The following is an 8417-nucleotide window of genomic DNA, read 5'->3' as shown; positions in this document are numbered from 1 at the left end:
ATTTTTCTTTCTTTACATATATATATATATATATATATATATATATTGAGTTCTTATGAAATATTGTGTGCCATAAAGATTGGATGTACTTGAGATTCATATTTGAGAGCTCTTTCAAATTGTATTTATTTTGAGCATAGCTTTAAAAAAATTACTTTTTTAGTGCGGTAAATTGTAAGTTGTTATGAGCTATAGTGTGATACGAGAATTCGATATACTTGAGATTAATAGGTTTTTTTATGGGTTTATAAAATTGGATCCGAAAGATTTGATAGATGTTCTAATACTTGTAAAAAAATACTTTAATGTATAAGCTACTAAAGTATAATAAGTATTTTTTTAGATTTAAATATTTTTAAATTTTATTTAAGTCTTAAATTAAATTTGTATTGTATTAGAATTATATTTAGTTTTGTATTGTTTAAAAAGATAAACTCCAGAGAGGTAGGCTTTGGCTTTCTTTATACTCTTAGAAAGGTTTATTTATATGGATTTTATTAAAATAAATATTTTAAAAAATATTTAAGTTATAATATATCTTATATAAATATCTCACAATAATATATTTAAATTAAATATCCTATTGGACACAATTCAAGAATTGATATTATTATAAAAGATCATAACAATCTCTAAAGATGTGCCGAAAGTTAATTGAAAAGTGAAGATATAATTAAAAATATTATAAAAGATATAGGGAAATTACTATAGTTTTTTTTACGTCATATATTTATGTTTTTTTTTTCTTTTTTTTCTAAAATTATCCTTTTTATGTTTTTGTGTGTTTTTCAAATTATTTTTTTGATTTTTTTTAATATTGAATTGGTTCAAAATTTTATTCAATAGTTTTTTCTTTAAAATATTATGAATTACTACAGTATTTCTCTACATAATTTTTTTTTTTGAAATTTCTTCTTCTTTTTTTTTCTAAAATATTTTTTGTTAATTTTGCTTCCTAGTTTTTTCTTTAAAATGCTATGGATTACTACAATGTTTCTCCACATGATTTTTGTTTTATTACGGTGTTTCCCCACATTTTTTTTTCAAGATTATCTTTGTCGAATTTATTTTTTTAATATTAAGCTGATTAAGAATTCAGCTTTAACTTTCTCCACATATTTTTTTTTCTATTTTGTTTTTGCTTTTTTTCTAAAATTGTCTTCTTCTTTTTTCAATTTTTGTGTTTTTCTTTAAATTATTTTTCTTGATTTTTTTTTATATCGAGCTGGTTAAAAATTTAGCTTTGTAGCTTTTTTTTTTAAACACTGTAGATTACTACAGTGTTACTCCATATGGTTTTTTTTTTATTTTTTTAGAATTTTTTATTTTTTTAATTATCTTTATCGATTTTATTTTTTTAATATTAAACTGATTGAGAATTTAACTTCTTCATTTTTTTTTAAATACTGTGAATTGCTACCATGTTCCTCTATGTGATAGTTTTTCTTATGATTTATTATCTTTATTAATGTTATTATTTTTAATATTAAGTTGGGTAAGGACTATAACTGTAGATTTTATTATGAAATACTATAGATTGCTACAATATTTATTTGCATGGTTTTTTTTCTTTGTTTTTTTATGATTTTTTTCAAAAAATATTTTTCATTTTATTATTTAAATATTAATCTAATTAAAAATTTAACTTTTTATATTTAAATATTCTTCAATTTTATTTAAGTTTTATATTAAATTTGTATTATATGAGAATTATATTTAGTTTTGTATTATTTAAAAAGATGAACTCCAAAGAGATAGGCTATGGCTTTCCTTGTATTTTTAGAAAGGTTTATTTATATGAATTTTATTAAAATAAATAGTTTAAAAAATATTTAAGTTATAATATATTTTATATAAATATCTCATAACAATATATTTAATTTAAATATCCTATTAGACACAATTCAAGAATTGATATTACTAAGATGATAACAATTTATAAAGATGTGCCGAAAGTTAATTAAAAAGTACAAATATAATTAACAATACTTTAAAAGGCATGGGGAAAATATTGTAACTTTCCCACACCATATGTTTTTTTTTTTTTTTGTATTTCTTTTTTCTTTCTTTTTTCCCAACCTTATCTCTCTTTTTTTGTGTTTTTTAAATTATATTTGTTGATTTTTTTTAATATTGAATTGGTTAAAAATTTTATTCTATAGTTTTTTCTTTAAAACATTATGAATTACTATAATATTTTTTTACATGGTTTTTTTTCTATGGATTTTCTTCTTCTTTTCATTCTAAAATGTTCTTTATCAATTTTGCTTTGTAATTTTTTTATTTAAAATACTATGAATTATACGATGTTTCTCCACATGATTTTTGTTTTGCTACGGTGTTTCCCCACATTTTTTTTTCAAGATTATCTTTGTCGAATTTATTTTTTTAATATTAAGCTGATTAAGAATTCAGCTTTAACTTTCTCCACATATTTTTTTTTCTATTTTGTTTTTGCTTTTTTTCTAAAATTGTCTTCTTCTTTTTTCAATTTTTGTGTTTTTCTTTAAATTATTTTTCTTGATTTTTTTTTATATCGAGCTGGTTAAAAATTTAGCTTTATAGCTTTTTTTTTAAACACTGTAGATTACTACAGTGTTACTCCATATGGTTTTTTTTTTATTTTTTTAGAATTTTTTATTTTTTTAATTATCTTTATCGATTTTATTTTTTTAATATTAAACTGATTGAGAATTTAACTTCTTCATTTTTTTTTAAATACTGTGAATTGCTACCATGTTCCTCTATGTGATAGTTTTTCTTATGATTTATTATCTTTATTAATGTTATTATTTTTAATATTAAGTTGGGTAAGGACTATAACTGTAGATTTTATTATGAAATACTATAGATTGCTACAATATTTATTTGCATGGTTTTTTTTCTTTGTTTTTTTATGATTTTTTTCAAAAAATATTTTTCATTTTATTATTTAAATATTAATCTAATTAAAATTTTAAATTTTTATATTTAAATATTCTTTAATTTTATTTAAGTTTTATATTAAATTTGTATTATATGAGAATTATATTTAGTTTTGTATTATTTAAAAAGATGAACTCCAAAGAGATAGGCTATGGCTTTCCTTGTATTTTTAGAAAGGTTTATTTATATGAATTTTATTAAAATAAATAGTTTAAAAAATATTTAAGTTATAATATATTTTATATAAATATCTCATAACAATATATTTAATTTAAATATCCTATTAGACACAATTCAAGAATTGATATTACTAAGATGATAACAATTTATAAAGATGTGCCGAAAGTTAATTAAAAAGTACAAATATAATTAACAATACTTTACAAGGCATGGGGAAAATATTGTAACTTTCCCACACCATATGTTTTTTTTTTGTTTTTTTTTGTATTTCTTTTTTCTTTCTTTTTTCCCAACCTTATCTCTCTTTTTTTGTGTTTTTTAAATTATATTTGTTGATTTTTTTTAATATTGAATTGGTTAAAAATTTTATTCTATAGTTTTTTCTTTAAAACATTATGAATTACTATAATATTTTTTTACATGGTTTTTTTTCTATGGATTTTCTTCTTCTTTTCATTCTAAAATGTTCTTTATCAATTTTGCTTTGTAATTTTTTTATTTAAAATACTATGAATTATACGATGTTTCTCCACATGATTTTTGTTTTGCTATAGTGTTTCTCGGCATGTTTTTTTAAAAATTATTTTTTAAATTTTTTTTTTAATATTAAGCTGGTTAAGAATTCAGTTTTAACTTTCCCGCATGTCTTTTTCTATTTTTTTCCAAAATTTTCTTCGTCTTCTTGTTTTTTTTTTCAATTTTTGTGTTTTTTTTAGAATTATTTTTGTTGATTTTTTTTCAATATAAAGTTGGTTAAAAATTTAACATTATAGTTTTTTAAAAAAACACTATGGATTGCTACGGTGTTACCCCACATGGTTTTTTTTGTTTTTTTATGATTTGTTTTGGTTTTTTTTCCAGAATTATCTTTATTAATTTTATTTTTTATATTGAGCTGGTTAAGAATTTAGTTACTTAGTTTTTTTCTTTAAAGGACTGTGGATCACTATAGTGTTCCCTTATATGATTTTTTTTGTTATGATTTTTTTAAAATTATCTTTATTAATTTTATTATTTTTAACATTGAGTTAGTTGAGAATTATAAATATAGATTTTCTCATAAAACACTATAGATTGCTATAGTATTTTCCTGATTTTTTTCTTTGTTTTTTTTGTTATGATTTTTTCTAAATTTTTCTTTGTTTATTTTATTTTTTAAATATTAATTCGATTAAGAATTTAGCTTTATAGTTTTTTCTTATAAACATTGTGGATTGTAATAATTTTCTCCATATAATTTTTTTCATTTTTTTATAAATTTATAACAATGCATAAATATATTATAAGCTTATAACATCGTGGACATGACATCCGGTACTCCTCGAAAGAAAAACATCATCGAGAAGTGGGGTGCCATCAAATAAAGTATAGAATACAGGGTAAGTGATAAAAAAGCAAGCTTCACAACCTAGATTCAAAGATTGTAGCTTCTTTTTCTTTTTTTAATCCAATCACATAAAAAATCATTTACTTGGTTAAATAGTTTTTATTTTTTTATCCAATCATGAAGAAAAAATTGTTTACTTGATTAAATATTTTTTGCTTTTTATATTGGGTGTTGTAAATAATTGAATTTTAAATTTTAGTTTTGTAAAAGCTAATATAACTTGCTTTTTATTTATGAATGCTTGTTTTTTATTTATTTTACATGTAAAAATTTATCTCATAATTATTTTAATCAAATATATATTTTTGATTTTTTTTAAAATAACAACTAAAAATGTTTTTTTAATACTTTATTTTCTAAAATTATAATAACAAAAACTATCATAATATTAAATACACAATTAAAAAACCCATTAAGGTAAGGAACGAGTCTTGATATATGCAGGTACAGAGATATTTTTATCAATTTTTTTCCCATGGTCTTTATATATTGGTACTGAAGATATCTTTACTATTTTTTTCAAGAAAGAATATGATGATTTTAAGACCCATTCATGTAACTGAAGATTAAATTTGGCAAGCATAGTATTATGGTGGTGTATAGTATTTTTTTAAAATATCTTTTATTTAAAAAATTATTAAATTTTTTTATTTTTAATATCAATATAATAAAATCATCATAAAATATTAAAAAAATTAATTTAATAATTTTTAATACCAAACTCACTTTTAATTAGATGTGTTTGAAAGTGTGATAACTATTACTTTTCGAAATATTTTTTGTTCAAAAATACATTCAAATAAAAATTTTTATTTTAAAAAATTATTTTTGACATCAATATATTAAAATAATTTAAAATAGTAAAAAAATAAATTAAAAAAAAAAGTAAATTAAAAAATATTTTTAAAATATAAAAACAAATAAAATATGCAATGTAATGTAATATAAAGTAGTTGATAAAAGATAAAGTTAGTTTGTGGTCGTGGCGTGAAATATTTGGGCTGGAGAACAAGTAAAGGCCGATTGTCCCGCTTTGATGATGAGGCAAAAAGTCCATGTTCTCATTGGCCAGACCTGAAGTGCTCATAATTCGGTGAAGGGTCATGCGCTGCTGTCAACCTCAACTAGCTCTGCATCCTTTTGGAAGGGCCTCTCTCTTGTTTGAATACACATAGGAGTCATCACTAGACGTGTGACCCACGGACCTACCAATTTTTTTTAACCTGTAACATAAATGTCTATGCAATGATAGTATTTATAAAGTAATATGAAAAATGCATTGAGGGGCTTAGCCTAGCAGTGAAAGGGGCTTGTTTCTTTTCATTGTACATGGGTTCGAGTCCTGGCATGCACGCCTGTCACCCCCGCGGTGCCTTACATGCCTACTGGGTTTGCAGGGTATTCAGTGGGCCGTGGGGATTAGTTGTGGTGCGCGCAAGCTGACCCGGACACCCCACATAAATAAAAAAAAAAAGTAATTTGAAAAATCAATCAAGTTATTAACTTGACTAAATCTAATAAAAATAAATAATAAAATAATTTGATTTAGATTATAGGTAGCAATAATTACAAATAAACTATATAAAAAATATTTAATAATAATGAACTAAAACAAATACATCGTTGATATCATATATTAAAGGAGAGGAAAAAATTATAGAATATTCATTTTCATTCAATTGTGGGTAATATCCACTATTAGAAGACCTTGCTGAAACAGTCTAGACCCCACGTATGAAAGAGTGCATGATGATATTAAAAAAAATTGCATGGATCCCTCCAACACCTTGGAATGGAAAAAAAAAAAAAAAGAGAGTGATCATCCATCTATTTCAACCAATCAATTCTATTTAACTTAGGAATAAAATTTATTTATAAAAATAAATAAAAAAAAAAATTATAGAAAACCCAAAAAAAAAAAACAAATGATAAAACAAAGAACATATAAAGTTGGAAAAAATAGAGCAAAATTTCCAATTAAATAAATACCAAAGGAACCCTCTAAATTTGGGTTAGTTTTCAAAACTTAAAATCCATGAAATCCTAGACACATGCTTAGCCAATAAGCTAAAATCCAAATAAATTAATAGTTGAAGGATAATATCGAGTAAAAAAAACAATTTAAAAACCTTTGCAACAAAAAAAATAACAACAATTAAAAACATAAAGATAAAATAGGAAAAAAAACAAAAGAATGGGAAATTAAAAAAATCAAATCAAAAAATTATCTTAGATTCTATAAATAACATTTAAAAGAATTGAAAGTAAATCTAACAAAGCAAGAACTTAAAAAGGGATGAAATTAAAATGAAATCTCAACTTTATAAATTATTTAAAATAAAGTAAATAATAATTAAAAGAACATGAACTCAGTAAAAAAATAGAAAGAAAAGTTTAATTGCTAATCTAAAAAATTACAGGGCAGGCATAAAGATCGAGGAAGAAAGAGGAAAGAAAGGAAAACAAAAAAGGAATGGTCACTAGTGAAAAATCAATAAATTTATTTGTACACGAGCTGTTTTTTCTTAGAGAAAACATTGAAACACATCGGAAACAACCTTAAAATAAAAATTTTGGACTCTTAAATAAGCCGCACCCATAGTCCTAAGATAGCAGAGCCACTAACCTTAGAAAATATAAAACCCTTTTTTTTTTATTTCTTGTTCTTTAAGATAGTTAGGTTTTAACCCGATAAAATAAGAATAATCTTATTAAAAAGATTTTTTTAAAATATTAAACAAATTTTTCTGGGTTTTAAAATTTCTAAGTTTTAACATAATGAGATAAAAATCTACTTACCCAACTTTTTTTTCTCAAATCTTAGATAGATTAATAAATAAAAATACGATTTAGAAGAAATAACAAATTAATTTATCATAAATAGAGTGTATTAGGAGTAATATATCTTCTTACTGTACAATTAGCACCTTTATTCATGCTTTAGCAAACTATTAAGTTTTTTAATGATTATATAATACTATGTGGTGATTTGTTTTATTTCTTAATAAAAAATAAAATTTTTTTATCTTTTCCATTAATTTTTATCTTTATAATCTTGATTTTAAAAAATAATTATCCCGACGCCATACTGCCCTATGATGCATAAAAATGAGCATCCAAAAATTTTCACGGCTCTTGTATCACAACATGCACAATGGGCCATCAATGGCATTTTTATTAGACATCATCTTTATCACAAGTCCGATCAACCTCGGCCCTTATCTTGAAGAACACAAAATCAGGCCCTCTTTCGTTTTTTAGCCCTAGTAAATGGTTTTTTCATTGAAAGAGCTTTCTTAGTCTTTCCCTGTCATTTTGTCATAGGCTTGTTGCGGCGGTTCTCACAATTACCTTGGATTCCTGGAATTTGTCATCCACAAATGGAGCATGTGGATGCTTATTTTAGTTGAAGATGTGGTTTCACGTCAGGAGTTTTGGAAGGCCGCTCAATGAAAACGACAAGCAATCAAATTCTGAACGAAGTTGGTTCGATTTTTTAATGGAAGAGAAGAAAGAAAGAGAAGGGTTTGGTTTTAAAAGATTATAAATAAAAGGAAGGAATGCAACCTCACTAATGGTTTCCTTGAGGGTTTTTTTTTCCTGAATATGTACGAGAATTAATGAGAGTATAGTCAGCAACTTAGCATTAAATTACAAAACTACAAGGACAGAAATTTAATATTACTAAATCCACAATCTAACTGTTAAGATCGATTTAGGGTTTTTACAAGGAGATTTTAATTTTAAATCTTGGAAAGGGTGGATTGAGAATAAAGATTTTAATCTGTTTTCTCTATTTTCATTTTATGTATTTACTGAGAATAAGATCACTTCTTTCTGTAACTTCTGTATAATTTGATTCTTGTCTTGAAATATAAGAAATACATAAAATGAAAATAGAGAAAACATATTATATATATATATA

Source organism: Populus euphratica, unplaced genomic scaffold (genome assembly GCF_000495115.2).
Source record: "Populus euphratica unplaced genomic scaffold, PopEup_1.0 scaffold2.1, whole genome shotgun sequence".
In the NCBI taxonomy this organism is placed as follows: domain Eukaryota; kingdom Viridiplantae; phylum Streptophyta; class Magnoliopsida; order Malpighiales; family Salicaceae; genus Populus; species Populus euphratica.
This window is presented reverse-complemented; position numbering follows the sequence as displayed.